Raw genomic sequence first — 17,362 nt, forward strand, 5'->3', positions numbered from 1 at the left:
AGGAAAACATAGTGTGGGCATTATAAAAATAATATTTAAAAAATACACGTGGATGTGCTGGGTTTGACTTTAGCAGGTGAAATTCCATAGGCCTGTATTTCTTTTCCTTTTTATCTCTTTGAGTGCCACACCTATGGCATATGGAAGTTCCCAGGCTAGGGGTCGAATCAGAGCTACAGCTGCTGGCCTACACCACAGCCACAGCAATGCCAGATCCAACCTGCATCTGTGACCTACACCACAGCTCATGGCAATGCTGGGTCCTTAACCCACTGAGCGAGGCCAGGGATGGAACCCACATCCTCATGGATATTAGTCAGGTTTTTAACTCGATGAGCCACCATGGGAACTCCCATAGGATGTGTTTCTATAGCAGGAATACTCTGGAAATTGTGCTTGAAGGCATGAAGAAGGAAAGGACAGAAAAAGACGGCAGCCAAGGCAGGGATGAGGAAAGGAAGTCCCTGTTGTCGGGCTTCCCCAAAGCCACACTCAGCCCCCTTCTCCCCATTCGTCTTCCCTTTACGGCAGCTGAATTTCACAGCTAGAGCATCTCTCGTTCTCTCTTGGAACTGAGGGCCAGTGGACCCATTTCTGGTAAAGAAGGCATTGAGTAGATTTACAGAGGGACTTTGGGGAAAGACATTTTGCTTTCCGATTAAAAGGACAGAAACATTCCCTCTCCCCTGACACCTGCTTGAGATGCTCAATTGAGGACAAAGTCTGACAACCATGAAGCAAAACCACGAGGACAAAGACAACATCTTGAGGTTGGCCGAGCAGAAAGATACACGACGTGGGAATGTCAGTGTTGTTGAACAGTAAGAGACCCTGGAAGTGCCTACCTCCAAATCTCTTAAAAACAATACAAGTGAAATCACACATTTTTCTGTGTGTGCCCTTGCAAGCTTTCTTCATTCCTCTAGAAAGAGTAAGAAAGAAACCTCCTAGTAGGAACAAAGTCTTCTCACCTCGACCCTGCCCCTAAACACATACTCTCTCTTTACCACCTGCGTTAAAGTCAATAGGTGGAAGTTACATGAAAGAAACCTAAATATATATTAATGTTGTATAAAAGGAGACCAATAACGAATGTTTATTTCTAATCTGTGAATGCACTGATATTATTAAAGAAGCGAAGAATTGATGAAAATTGAATTGTAAGAGAGGCAGATCCCTGAGGAAAGTTATCACATCTCCACTTGTGATATCTGGAGTCGTTGCGGTCTTGTTTATGAGATGGGGGGTTGAATTACCTTTTCCTACAAGACCCACTTGCACTACAAGAGTAGGAACATGTGGGAACAGGAAATGGGATGGTCGATTCTTGGTGTCCTCTATTTTGCGTCTTCTTTCTGAGGTGAGCCCCAAGCACTGGCATTGCATGAACCTCCTCTCCCTTTCCCGTCCATCTTCCTCTGCTTTGCCCTCCTTCTTTCCTACCAATGTTTTCACGCAACAGGTGTTTAATGGGCCATCCTGGCTGCCCCTCACAGAGTTGATCTGCAGTTCCCCTGCTTGCATTCTCTTGCCCTGTTGTCTGGTTTTACTCTTTCATGTCCTTTATTTTTAGCCTTCACATTCTCTTGTGTTCTCTCCCTGCCCTTTCCTTCCCACCCCTCCCCTCTACTTTCCTTCTTCACTCCTCTTTGAAGGGAAATGAGAAGGAATACTACTCAGCCATAAAAAAGGACAAAATAATGGCATCTGCAGCAATATAGATGGAACTGGAGTGTCTCATACTAAGTGAAGTCAGAAAGAGAAAGACAAATACCACATGATATAACTTATATATGGAATCTAAAATAAGGCATAGATAATCCTATCTACAAAACAGAGACAGATCATGGACATGGAGAGCAGGCTTGTGGTTGCCAGGGAGAGGGTAGAGGGAGTGGGATGGACTTGTGGATGCAAACCGTTCTATTTGGGATGGAGGGGCAGTGGGGTCCTACTGTACAGTACAGGGGGACCTGTGTGTGATTGTGTCACTTTGCTGTACAATGGAGATTGTACAGCACTGTAAATCAACTATATTTTAATAAATTTTTTTTTTTTTTTTTGCTATTTCTTGGGCCGCTTCTGCGGCATGTGGAGATTCCCAGGCTAGGGGTCTAATTGGAGCCATAGCCACCAGCCTACGCCAGAGCCACAGCAACGCGGATCCGAGCCGTGTCTGCTACCTACACCACAGCTCACGGCAACGCCGGATCATTAACCCACTGAGCAAGTGCAGGGACCGAACCCGCAACCTCATGGTTCCTAGTCGGATTCGTTAACCACTGCGCCACGACGGGAACTCCTAATAAAAATTTTTTAAAGGTGACACAAAAAGTAAAAGACTTTTTGGTATGATTCTAAAATTATACAGAGTGGCTATATTTATTTATTAAATATAAACATAGAAATTAAAAAAAAGAAAGCATAAAATTATACCATTTGAAGAGACTGAAGATTCGTCAAGCAGACACTGAGCTGAAATGAATGTTCCAGTCATGATGATGAAATGATGGAATTCTTACACGATCTAATTTCCATCAACCGACCCGATTTCACCTTCTACTTTAAAATCTTGTTTGGCTACAAAAAGAGAGAGTCTTTCACTTCTGCTTCATGAGCATCCTCTCTCCAGCACCGTGGCTTTCCCTTTTCTAACCCCATTCTTCGGAGAGGTCATTTTGATGAGTAAAATGGTACAGGACAGAATTCACGTTAGAACACCAGTGCCTGGAGCTGACACCTCAGACAAATTTGATCTGAATCTTAGGGTAGGGCTCAGCGACGGGCATTTTAAAAAGCTCCCTAAGTGATGTTCACGTGTAGCCAGAGGGGAAAACTAATATTGTAGAGGAAGCGTTCTCAATATAGTACTACCTAGTAAAATCAAGTAAGTTAAAGTTGGGCTGGAGATAGAAGAAAACCCCTCTTCACGCTGAGAGGGGTAAAATAAAGCAGAAAAAAAGTCACCTCATGAGGGTATCAGGACTTCCCAAAAGGGTAAGAGGAGGTTGAGATGAGAGTGTGTGGGCGCTGCCCACGTTCAGGGGTATGCCCGAAGTTAAAATTGTTTCCAAAAACCCCTGTGTAACCACAGACAGCACTGAGCTTGTCATACTTATATTTAGAAACAAAGCAATAAATGCAAGAAGGAATTCCATCAGACATGATCAAAATTAAAATAAAAAGCTTTTCTCAACCTTAGCAAGAAAAGTAAAGCTTTATACTCTAGTCATCTTGGTGACAAGTGCCTGGAGAAAAGACTGAAGAAAAAAGCAAACCCCAAAAAACTCAGTGGGAACAAGAGCAACAATTTCTAGGGTGGGTAATTTTGCAAAAAGTTTTCCCAGGTAGTTTTAGTGAAAATTTTAGGAAGTTTTTTGGTTCCATTTAATGATTCAAGTTCAGAGTCTTGAGATGTGTGTGTGTGTGAGAGAGAGAGAGAAAGAGAGAGAAACAGAGACAGAGAGATGGAGAGAGAGGATTATAGAATGGATCAGACACACCATTGGTGAAAGTTTATATCAGAACAAAACCTCTGCGAGGCAATCTGGCAATATTATTTTTAAAAAAACTTAGAATTCTGCATTCCATTTGGAGAAGTTTTCCCTGAGGAAATAACCATGGAATGGTGAAAAATTGTAACTATTTATAGTAGCAAAACATTAAACATGGTATGTATGCAACAAAATAATTATAAGACACATACATATGTAATCCTCTACATAGTGGAATGTAATACACATTCATCAAAAATAATGTTGCAGAAGAATTTTGAGTAATGTGAAAAAATGACTACACATATTATTTATGAAAAATATCAGGTTACATAAGTACATGTACATTAGTACTTCATTTGTGTTAAAAATATATAAAACAGATAAAAGGTATTTTTCATTAGAAAAAGGACCAAATAAGTAGGACATCAAAATGTTTACAGCAGTTATTCACTAGAAAGCAAAATCCTTGAAAACAGGAAATAAATAGCTGCACTTGGATACACGGTGGGCTATTAAAATACATATTGTTGAATTTTACTAAATTGTGTGATAGAATTATGGGTGATTTTGATTTTCTTGTAATGCCTATTTTCTAAGTTTTCATATATAATAGATAATTACTTTAAAATGAGAAAGCATATCAAAATGTATGGTATATAAAATTTATGTATATGAGCAAATAATGCAGTAAATATACAAAGGAAATTTAATTTTTAAGTAGTAAAATAATAGAATAATTGATACTTTTCAGTCTTTAATATATCTTATATACATGGCATGCATACACACGTATATACATCCAACTTGAAAATCACACTTTTTTTTAATCAAAGTATAATTGATTTACAATGTTGTGTTAGTTCCAGGTGTACAACAAAGTGATTCAGCTATATGTATAAATATATGTGTGTATATATATATTTTTTCAGATTCTTTTCCATTTTAGGTTATTACAAGATATTGGCTACAATTCCCCATGCTATACAGTAGGTCCTTGTTTATCTGTTTCATATAGAAAATTTTACTTCTGATAATGGAATTGTTTTCATAGAGAACCCAGACTCTACAGAATTTATTAAAACAGAAAATCTATACATAAAAGTCAACTGTATTTTTACACAGAAACAAACAATTTAGAAAAAGTAACCAAATTAAAAGAAAAGAAGTCACAAAAGCAATAAAAAAACATAAGGTACATAGAAATACCATTTCCAAAACAGGAGCATGAATGTACTAGAGAAAGTTGCACATTTTAATTATTAAATCCAGGTGGTCTTATTTCAGACCATGTGGCTCTCCTGAAGTTATGGAAAAAAAATAAATTCCTCACTTTTCTGTGCCATATCCCACAAACAATTTAAGAGATATTAATGATTTAAGTATGGAGGAAAAACTTTAAAAAGTTTAGATGGAAATAAAACATTTTTATGACCTGTGGAGAGGAAAAGGTTTTGGAAATAAGATTTTTGCTTACAAAGGGGAAAAAAATTAAATTTGATAATGTTAAAAATTTCTCTTTGTGAAATTCCAGCCAAAAATTTGAAGTTATTTGCAGTGTATACATTTAATGACAAAATAGTAAGAAGAACATATAAAGGCAGCCTACAAATTAATAAGAAAGTAGCAAATATAACAATAGAAAAACACTGGGGAAATGAGCAAAACATGTGAGCAGACTTGTCACAGAAAAGCAAACTCAAATGATAAATAAAAATATGAAAAGAACTTCAAACTCATTAGCGATCAGGGAAATTTATATCGAGTTCAGAATGAGATATCATTTCATACCTACCAGACTGGCAAAAAATCAAAAGTTCTTTTAATGACATCAAGCATTGATGATAATGTGGAAAAACGGAACGCCTAAAATACTATAAATATAAATGCAAAGTTTTTTTTTTACAAAATATTAAAAAATATCTGGCTTTATCATGTAAGTTTGAACATTCCCGTACGCTTCAACCTGCCAGCTTTACCCTAGTGTAGACACACATGGCACGTGTGTACCAGGCGACTTGGATAAGAGTGTTTGTTTGTTTTAATTTTATAACAGCGTACCAGAAACAACCCGGATGCAGATGATGAGAGACTGGAAAAGTAAATGAGGTATATTCAGACAACTGAATACTATGTAGCAGTGAAAATGAAGAACCATATACCATTCTCATCATTGTAGATCATTTTGAATGAAGAAAGCAAGCTACAGAAGACTAATTTTATACAATTCAGACCCAAGCAAAATAAAGCAATCCATTCTTTGGAGATAAATATTGGTGTGATAAAACTAGGAAGAAAAACAAGCAAAAAAAAAATCATAAACCCGTAATAATAATTTTTTAAAAACCAGCGCTTTTCTCAAAAAACCTACTTTCTAGCTGAGGAAATGGCACCGTCCCAAGAACGAAATCATTAACCTCTGGAATAGGATTGGGGGAAGCTACACAGGACTTCGAAGTGTTGCTGATGTCTGATTCCTTAAGCACAGGGGTGGGCATACCAGTATCTGTTTCATTATTTTTCTTTAGACCTTATACACATGTTATAAAGATGCTTTTCTATATTAAATATTTATTTATATTTTTGTGAAAGAATACAAACATTGAAAAGGAAAGAAAACTTTATTAGTCTGTCATTCCTCTTGATGTTGTATTTGTCTTTTGAGCTAGATAAGCTGCATTTTTAAACCTGGTCGTGTGACCTTTCTGAGCCTCGGTTTCCTTGTTTGTCAAATGAGGATAATACTTCACCGATAATGTATTGTTAGGATTAAACGAGATTTTTAAAAGCCCAGCCCATGGAGGGCCATATAATAAGGATGTAAGATATGTGGTTTTCTTTCTTTCTTTCTTTCTTTCTTCTTTCTTTCTTTCTTTCTTTCTTTCTTTCTTTCTTTCTTTCTTTCTTTCTTTTATTTATGATTAAAATAGCATACTACAATAGTGGAAAGGTCTTTAAAAGATAAACAGAAATTACAGTCAGTCTTTTGAAATGAAGTGTCCTGAGGTTATATTAAATTAGTACTGCATTATTTAGCATATGGCTCCTAAATATGAGGAAATATGTCATATAAATAACTCAAAATAGTTGCTGCACATCATCTAAACTTTCTCACCACTATATTGCAAGGGATATTTATTTACATGTCACTTGCTCTTCGTCCAGCATCTTAGGCTTGATTCCTTCTTAGTGACTCTGGGTCTTCAGACAGCAAATGCTGGAGATCATTCATAATTATGACCACTTCTCATTGAAAGAAGATACAGTGGAAAAGTGAGGTGAAGGTCAAAGAGGAGACTGACGGTAACAGGTCTGAGCAGACTTGACTGAAGAATTCTACACAAGAATTACACACGTATTTACCTGAGGAGTTAGGATGTTCTGTGCAGCCCTCCATCTGGATGACATTATTTAATAAAGTTTGTATATATATATATAGCCCCAGAAAGGTGGGCTTGGGGTAGCTTCCACTGAGAGAAGTCAAACATTTAAACAACAACAAAAAAGTTACAGTGCTAAAAATTTCTGAACCCAAAGAAGACAGAATTTCCTCCAATCACAAGGAACGAAGGCAAATGTCACATTTCCTGGCTGCCCACTCGACTTACCACACCCCCTCCCCCAGCTCCCCTTTAGCAACAGAGAAAGAAATCACAGTAGTGAATTAATAATTCTGTGAGACAGACTTTCCTTCCCCTGTGTGTGATTCAGCGCTGCAGCCCGGAGGAGGGGTGGCGGCGAGTTCTTTAACTCTGCGCGCTCTGCACTGGCTTTCAGTATTAGCCATCCGGAGTTTTTGAAAATTAACACTGGAACAAAAGTGACTATCATACTCCATGTCCCCTTCATCCGCCCTCGGCCCAAACTTTATTTAGGTTTCTTTAAGGTTGCTTAAGAAAAAAGAAAGAGGAGAAAAGAATGGGAAACACTGCCTAGAAATGGCGAGATCAAACCAACACTTAAAGCATGTTGTACCAATTACCCCCACCCGTGATTGATTTTACTATGAACGGAAGGAAAAAGGTCTTTTTACCATAAATGACACTCCTTCAACTCTGTAATCAGCCCCCTTCCCCTCTCTTTCCAGCATATCTATTTAATCATGCATCACTGCAGCAAGGTGATGCAATAGTTTCAATGTAACTGCCTTATCTCGGCCTGGAATGAGAAACCTCGTGTGACTGAGGAGCTGACAGTGCGGCCCCTTGGGCATCAGAAGAGCCCTGAGAGTTTTTCCCCTGTGGCCTTGCAAGGCATCTGCAGCACCTGAGCCTTCCGGGAAGTGCCCCCAGTAATCCACAGACTGGGCGGGAACTCCAGGGCACTGGGCTGACTTTCCTGGCCTGTGCATGTCTAAGATAAGGGTCTGCTAATAAACGCCATTTCCACCCCCTGCTCTGCTTTCTGGGTTTTCAAAACTGTGAAAGCCTTACCTAAAACAAAGTATGCACCCAGAGGACATCTGGTTCACCTGTAGTGGGGCTGAGGCCTCTGACATGTCCTATTGGCTCCAGTTCTTCAGCCTTCCACCAACAATGGATGGCATCCACTGGAGATAGGTTTCTAGCGGGCAGGATTCTAGTGGGCGAGCGTCCCACTGACAGGCAGTGTGAACTCTTCCAGTAAAATCACCTCTGCGTGCTAAGACCTCTCAGGATGCTCTAACCTAGGGAGGCTGAATTACTGTATGGACAGCTCAGCTATGCGGACCATTGTATGGGATGGCTATCTCCCCCGGCAGAAAATCCTTGAAGCATGATTCTATGGGATCCTTGGAAATTCACTGTTATTATTATTATTTGTGGGTATCTTGATTTTTTTATTAAAGTATAGTTGATTTACAATGTTGTGCCAGTTTCTGCTGTACAGCAAAGTGACTCAGTCATATGCACATAAATACATTCCTTTTCTCATATTATCTTCCATCATGGTCTATCCCAAGAGACGGAATAGAGTTCTCTGTGCTGTGCAGCAGGACCTCATAGCTTACCCATTCTAAATGTAAGAGTTTGCATCTACTAACCCCGAACTCTCCATCCATCTCACTCCCTTCCCCCTCTGCTTTGACGACCACAAGTCTGTTCTCTATGTCTGGGAATCTGTCTTTGCTTATAAATCTGTCTTTGCTTATAGATAGGTTCATTTGTGCCATATTTTACATTACACATATAAGTGCTATCATATGGTATTTGTCTTTCTGACTTACTTCACTTAGTATGAGAATCTCTAGTTGCATCTATATTGCTGCAAATGGCAGTTTGTTCTTTTTAATGACTGAGTAGTATTCTATTGTGTATATAAAACACATCTTTTTGATCCACTCATCTGTTGATGGACATTTAGGTTGTTTCCATGTGTTGGCTGTTGTGAAAATTCACAATTAATATTCTCCAGCTCATGATAGCACACTCTGGAAGGTGCCCGAAGCTGCTCACTTACAAAGGAATGAAGAGACCTCAGATGTGATTGAGGCTGAAAGGTGTTTGGACACTGCCCTCCTCAGAGGAGGAGAATTTGGGTCTTGGTACCCAGAGCAGCAGTAAGAGGTCACTTCATCTCCTTCCTACTTCCTTTGGGAAAACTCTGCATTGGAGTTTGACATCACAAGTTGTTATGATCCTATCCATCAAGTGCATGTCACTGAAGCTATGGGTAAATTACTTGAATATACATTCTGTTTTCCAGTTACAAGTATGTTACCGCTGTTAAAAAAAGAAAATTGGCCTTATCCTTTTCTTGACAATGTTCACATTTACTTGAAGAAGAAAACTTAGACTGAATCTTTGTGCATGTCATTCTTCCCCAGCCTTCCCTGGAACTGGGTAAAGGAACAAGAAAGTTCTATGATTTAATATTGCATTTAAAAATAGATACCCTCCTGTGACTTTGTTGCTATTTATAAGATCAGTGCATTTTAGGAAGGATGTATGATGGTAACAGAGGGGTCTTTTGTTTTGTTGAACATGTGCACACACAGAGTTATGAACAGGACAGCATATATTATTTATCTACTTCTTTCATTAATTCATCGGCATTTTCCTAGGTGTTCTTCAAAAAGCAAATTTTTAGTAACAGTATATTAAGGTTAAAATGAATCCATATTCAACTTCCTGTGGGTCTCAAAGCAAAATTTTCTTTGTTGATTAGATGAGTAGTAAATGTTTAAAAACTCAGTGCAATAATACATCAATGTATATTTTCACTTCCCATTAAGTTTCAGGCACCAATCAATTCTTAGCTCCATCCTAGTCCTGACCCAGTTGGTCTGACCAAGCCTGGAAGTATATCAGCTGTCCCAACTCTACCCAAAAGTTCGATATTGAATTTCTGATAGAGCCAAGCCTTTGTGCGTGGCGGGGCTCCCACATCTTCTGCCCACTGAGCAGTATCCCTTCTCTCTGTTCTGGCCTGCACTGAGCTTTCTCAGCCCATGTCACTGGGCTGCTCGATGTGATTAACACAGATGTTTCCCGTTCAGATCTGTACCCAGGTTATGAACTAGACTCAGCTTTTCTGGGGCCGTGACAACATGCTTTCCTATTGCCAGATATTTATTCATTTATTTTTTTAGTTAGTTGGTTGAGTCAATAAAAAATATCAATTGCCTACTCTGTGCCAAACTACCATGGGTGTGAGGGTGGGGGGGATGCTGCTGCCTGGACTCTGAGCTACAGCTGCGATATTTTTCTAAAATATCGGATAGACCCAGTCAATCCTGCCAAGCACCGGCTTCTGAAAATCCCCACTGCCTGGACTGTCCTGTCCTGCCCCAGACTGGGCCTCTTAGCTTTTGATACTGCATCAAGTTTGCCATACTCCTCAGGACACCTTAACTTGAGAGCCTGACCACCCCTCTTAAAACCCAAGTCTATACTCAGGAGAGGACCCCATCAATTCTGGCTTCCTATCCTCCCGCATCTCCCTTTTGCCAAGATCCTGGCAGACTCTTCAGGTAAGCCTTCTTTGGGTTCTGAACTTCACCATATTTATAGTTTATAAAAATATCTTCACATCTGTTTTTCCCATTCTAGTTTTAAACTTGAAAAAAACTCTGTAAGGCAGGAGAAGACGCTTGTTAAATTTCTGTTTCTCTGAGAAGGAAATTGACTCTAAGACATCAAATGACTTCTTTATGTTTACTTAGTTAATAAATGGCCTCTTTAGGACTTGAACACAGACCTTTTGTCTTTGATTTCAGTGTTCTTTCCACTCGACCAGGCTGGTGATGACTAACCTCCACTTTGGAATGACCTTACCACTCACCCCAGGAGGCAGCCAACCTTCCAGTGTGAAAGATTAGTGTACGAAGGCTCTCAGGGAAACACTTGAACCTCCAAATAATTACTCAAAAGGTGTGAGTATCAGCTACAGTACAGTTAGTAGAATAAAAACCAGTGACTATGAAGGGCCTTTGAGAAACTTCCCTTACATTTCTCCTGATTGAGGGCCAGCCTCCATGGGAGAACATGGCTCTTACTAGGCACAGGTCTACCAAGGGGAAAGTTCTCTATTGCATCTCTGCAGATCTAAGACTGCCTGGCTATTTCAGAATAGAGAAGTTATCCCAATGCATAGTGGATACATAATGTGAGTTGCTACCATCTTTGCTGGCCATTTCAAGCTCTCTTTTCTATGTACGGGCTGAAGGGCCAGAACTGACATTTCCCAACCTACCTTGCTAGCAAGGTACTTTTTTAGAGTGCTCCTCTGAGAGCAACTCAATAAAGATTTAAAAGGAAAAGAAAAGAGAAATCCCCAAGTGGCAGCTCTAGGTAGCAGACACAGGCAAAGTACAAATGAAATGCTATTTGAAAGTCCACAGAGATTTTTTTTTTTTTCCTGTGCTTCTCTCCCCCGGCAACCTTGTCAGGATTGTTAGCATCACACTTCCTGTATTAAATCCCTTCCTGCTCAGAATTTCTAGAGTGGTAAGTTTTCCCCCTGATCTAATTTTGACTGATGATAGCATTTCCCCATGGCGTTGTAATTTTGGTGTCCATGTTTATTTATTTTTTTTGTCTTTTTGCTATTTCTTTGGGCCGTTCCCGCGGCACATGGAGGTTCCCAGGCTAGGGGTCGAATCGGAGCTGTAGCCGCCGGCCTACGCCAGAGCCACAGCAACGCAGGATCCAAGCCGCGTCTGCAACCTACACCACAGCTCACGGCAACGCCGGATCGTTAACCCGCTGAGCAAGGGCAGGGACCGAACCCACAACCTCATGGTTCCTAGTTGGATTCGTTAACCACTGCGCCATGACGGGAACTCCTGGTGTCCATGTTTGTTTCTTCCTCTGTATGGGAGGCCCTGAAGACCTGAGTGGGTCTTCATCATCTTTATATATCAATGCTTGCAATAGGAAAGGCACTGGGTTGTTAAAATGTTAAAAGCACACACAAAGAATACATGTGTGTGGGGCAGAAGGTGAGATGTTTTGGAACAAGCAAAGAAATAGATATCCTGAGTAGGGAAAATAAAGGGAATCTGCAAAGTGTTCATCTTTAACTCCAAGTTTCTTTTGGGCGGGTCAACTAGCTGATTCACATTTAGAGCACTGCCTTTTTGATTATTAAAATATAGGTGACTTACAACGTCTCCAATTTCTGTTGTACAGCAAAGTGACCCAGTCACACATATATGAACATGCTTTGTTTTCATACCCTCTGCCACCGAGTTCTCACCCAAGACACTGGACAGAGTTCCCTATGCTGTACAGTAGGACCCCATTGCTTATTCATTCCAAATGTAACCGTTCGGATCTAACAACTCCAAACTCCCCATCCATCCCACTCCCTCCTGCCTCCCCGCTGGCCACCACGAGTCTGCTCTCCATGTCCCTGCTCTGTTGTTTCTGTTTTGTAGATAGATCATTTGTGCCAGATGTGAAAGCAGTACCTTAATTAAGGAATTCTAGGCCATGAAAGTCTCTTTGTAACGAAGTCGGACTACTTAAGGCAACACAAAAATCCTTGCACATCCTGCAAGTTAGCACTGACATCCTTGTTAGGATTCAACTCAATGGTGACTTGCTTTCTCGTGGAGGTTATTAGTGGTGATCACCAGGAGAGAAAATACAACCAGATTTTTCATTCTTTTGCCCATGGTAGATACTGGAGAAGGCTGGCTCCAGGCAAAACATGAAGTTTTGATCTTTCATAAACAAATTAAACCTCAAATACCATCTCAATATTTGCTCCTAAGAGAAAGTCCAAACTGTTAAGAATTTGGGACAGAGAAAAAGACAGTTTCTTTAAGAAATTCACATTGATGATAAACAAGTTAACCAGTTAGTACAATGTAGTGACAAAAAAGTACAAGGAGTTTAATGGAACGCCTAAGGAAAGCAGCTAACTCAAACTGGAGAATGTGTGACAGAAGATATTTCTTGGATTATGGGACTCTTGAGTCCTGAGGGCTGCATAGGAGTGGGCTAGGAAATAGGGGATGGCAGAGGCAGGTTGTGGGTTCAGTCACTTTGCTGTACAACAGAAATTAACACAGCATTGTAAATCAACCATACTTCAATTAAAAAAAAAAAGAAACAAATCCATGTATAGCAGGAGTGTATGCTCAAAAAATGTTTGTGTTAGTACAGGAAACTATACCCAATCCTTGGGATAGATCGTGATGGAAGATAATATAAGAAAAAGAATATGTGTGTGTGTGTGTGTGTGACTGGGTTATTATGCCGTGCAGCAGAAGTTGACGCAATACTGTAAATCAACTATACTTTAATAAAAAAATAGAAAAAAGTTTTATGGCATGGCACATAGTCAAAAGAGCACAGAGTCCAACAGAGTGTATTGCTTAGAGAAAGTTTAAGCCAGGGTTTGGTGCCATCCTATCTGCCCAGGCCCCTGCCCCACAACACCGCGGGCCCTCCCACGGTATTCGTGGGTTCCACATCCACGGATACAGCGCTCAACCCTGGAACACCGTTTTATATAAGGGACTTGAGCACCCTGGATTTCAGGGTTTGCTGGGTCATGGAACCAATCTGCTGTGCATACAGAGGGACAACTCTATGCACTGAACTCCTGGCCAGAGTCAAGTCACAGCCATGGGAATTCTCCAAACATTTCTACAGATGTTACTGGTGTGGTGGGAACCTTTAGGTAAGAATCATTATTCTAGAGCAGAGGTTCTTAAAGTGTGGTCTGGAAATCTCCGGGGGTCCTTAGACTCTGTCAGGGACTCTCCAACATGAAAAAAATATGTTTATCTCAATACCAAGGTGCTATAGTCTTTTCTTGTCCTTAGTCTCTCATGAGCGTGCAGTGCAGGTTTCCAAAGGCTCCATGACATGTAATGATGTCATCATTCTGGAAACTAAGGGGACGTTTGCTTGTGTACTCTGTGTTTTGAAGTTGTTTTCAGTTTCAATTTCTAAAATGGTAAATATAAACAGATATGACATATAAACAGAAGATTTCTGGGGTCCTTAGTAATTTTTAAGAATGTAAAGGGCCTGAGACCAAAAAGGTGTCCTATTCTAGAGGGCATAGGAGAGAGTCCTAGAAGGCCAGGAGATATATATACTATGGTAGTGGAAGACAAGAAGGAATAGTTACATTGGTTCAGATTGTAAAACACATTGTATAACATGCTGGAAATTAGACCCATATGGCTTTCGATCACATACCACCTTTAAAAACCTTTTTTGAGCATGCGTTTACAGTATGTATATTATTTTAAATAAATTAAAATATACTATTTTATGAGACATTAAAAATCACAAATATAGGAATTTTAAAACAGTGACATAAAGATGAATTAAGCATTATGTATTTATTTATTTGTTTGTCTTTTTAGGGCTGCACCCATGGCACATGGAGGTTCTGAGGATAGGCTCAATCAGAGCTGCAGCAGCCGGCCTATGCCACAGCCACAGCAATGCCAGAACCAAGCCTCGCCTGTGACCTACACCACAGCTCATGGTAACGCCAGACCCTTGACCCAGGGGTTGAACCTGTGTCCTCATGGATACTAGTCCAGTTCATTAACCACTGAGCCACGACGGGAACTCCAATTAAGCATTATTTTAAAATAACTATTTTTATTGATAGCAAAAACACCTTTTGTTTTAATTAAGAAGTAAAATAATAAATGTTTCATTATTTTATAAAGTTAATCTATCACTTTATATCAAAACCATTCCAAAATCTGATTCTAAATTCACTTTATTGTGATCCTTGATTGTCTAAACTAGAAAAGATACTTGCGAAAGATAGAAAAACAATAGATGCTAGAGAAAAAGAAAAGAATCATTGTGCTTTTATTCATGATTAATTAAATTTCATTCCCAGTACCAACTCGGCAAAGATTTTTGTTGAAACTCATCTGGTAAATTCTAATCTTCTTTAATATCAGTTGGGAAGGTGTAAAGATACTTTGATCTTTCTAATAAATAGGTTCAATACCCCCTGAAACTCTTCATTTGGATAGTTTGAAAATTTTTTTTATTAGAGTATAGTTTATATACAGTGTGGTACCAATTTCTACTGTACAGCATGGTCATACACACACATATACATTCTTTTTATCATATTATCTTCCATTATGCTCTATCTCAAGAGACTGAATATATTTCCCTATGCTGTACAGTAGGACCTTATTTCTTATCCATTCTAAATATAATATTTTACATCTTCCAATGCCATAGATTTTTTTTTTCTTTGGGGGCTACACCCTCGGCATATGGAGATTCCCAGGGTAGGTAGGGGTTGAATTGGAGCTGCAGCTGCCGGCCTACACCACAGCTACAGCAACAGCAGATCTGAGCTTTGTCTGTGACCTATACCACAGCACACAGCAACACCTGACCTTTAACCCACTGAGTGAGGCCTGGGATCGAACCTGCATCCTCATGGATGCTAGTCAGATTTGTTTCCTCTGAGCCACGATGGGAACTCCAACGCCATAGTTTTTAATTGGACTAGAATATGTGGTTTCCAAGTTTAAGTGTGCAGGTAAGAGAGTGTATGGATATAGATACAACCGTTTGGGTAATAAAATCATGTAACAAGGGATAGGTCAAGTGTTGTCTCAAAATGCAGGAAGTGAGTGAATGAAGGCACCATTGCTACCTTCTCTGAGCTGAAGAACTGCTTGGGTGACAGTGATCCCCTGATGCTGACAAGAGAAGGACACCACTAGTAATCCATATATCAAATATTAGCTAAGTGAACTCAGAGGTTTTCTGTTTTCTTTCTGTATCTTCTGGTTGCACGCACCTGCCTTTGGGAGCAGTAGAAAGCCATCAGGCAGTTTCAATGAGAGGAGAAGCACCACCATTTTGTGATTTGCAAGCAGAGATGACTAGTAAGAGAGTGGCTAGAAAGGAAAGGCTAGAGGCAAAAAAAAAAAAAAAAAGACAGCAGGAGGCTGAAGCCCAAGCTGGAACAGCAGGAGGAAAGGGGGAAAGAATGGACTTGAGAGGTGTTTTGGAGATATACTTCATGGACATTTGGGTTGGGAGGAGAGGGAAAGATCTAGAGGTGGCTAAGAAGCTAATAATGTCCTTCCCTGGGCATGGAAGGAAGAGAGCAGGGATAAAGTGTTATGAGTTCAGTTTTGGATGATCTGAGCATCCACCCGTGTGTGGTATGAAGGTGATATTCTGCAGTATTAAGAGTGAAGATTTGGGCAAGCTGAAGCAAAGCCTGTTCCTTCCAAGTCTTATTTTCCAGCTCTCTATGCCTAGGTTCTTTGCCTTTTTGGAAAGTCATCAATTTCTTTGAGATTCTGAAGAAAGCCACTGGCCCCACTTGAAATAATGTACACACTCCTCCATAAAGTTGTACATGTGCTTTATAGGGCCCCCAGCCCCCAGAGATCCACCCACCAATCCAGATAGGAGACCTGCCCTAAGTGTCTCCCTCGCTGCCCTCAAACTGCCCCTGCTCCCATGTCTATGTGCCATCCCTCTGAGTCAGAGATAATTTGCTAATTATAAGTCACTTCCTACTTTTAGAAATCCGGATGACTTATGGTCAAATGCTTATGTTCATCACACTGATTGAAGAATTGTACCTTAATGCTGGGTGAGAGATGGGGGAAGAATGGAGGAAAAGGGAAGAGATCAGTTCGAAGCTTTGTGGTTCCCCTGGCTGAGTGTTCACACAGCTCAGACAGGATAGAAGGCCCTGAGACACATACACAAGCATCACCTGCAAACTATTCTTGCCTGATTGAACCAGAATCAAATGAGAAGTCTAGAAAAACAGGTTAAATGACAGCAGAAGAAAGTAATTTGTCAAATCCAGAATGTGAGCTGCTCTTCTGCAGAACAAATGACCTAATTGCTTAACAGCATGCAAAATTAAAAAGGGGATGCCACAGAATAAAAGAACCTTAAGAAATGTCAGCGATCAAAAGCAATAGGACTCTATATAGTCCACAATCTGAGAAATTAGAACATAGGATAGGATGGTTTTTAAAAATTATTTAGTTGTGTGTGATAATGGTGGTTACATTAAAAGAATATATTCCTGCCAGTAAGAGATGCACACTGATGTATTTGTGAGTGTGAGAACACAGTATCTGAAATTTGCTATGAAATCGTCCAGGTAAAAAAAGAGGTGATGGATGAAACAGATTTGGCAAGATGTTGATAATTGTTGAAACTGGATGATGGGTATATGGGGGTTTATCATGCTCTTCTCCACTTTCTTGTACGTGAAATTTTCTTACGGTAACTTCAAAAATCTAACTATTTCTTTAAATGCATGGTTCTAAAATCTGGCTGATGATCAGAATCTCTTGGGGAGCTTAAGGGAAGAGATCCCAGAAGCTGCACAGGCTCTGAAGTCAATCTTTCCGCAGGTACATTTGTATGGGGTGGAAGAATGGGTCATCTGTGATATCCCAG

The sequence above is a fragment of the Phacochoerus africanus genome, chromosome 2 (assembly GCF_016906955.1).
Source record: "Phacochoerus africanus isolate WHEZ1 chromosome 2, ROS_Pafr_v1, whole genome shotgun sequence".
NCBI lineage: Eukaryota > Metazoa > Chordata > Mammalia > Artiodactyla > Suidae > Phacochoerus > Phacochoerus africanus.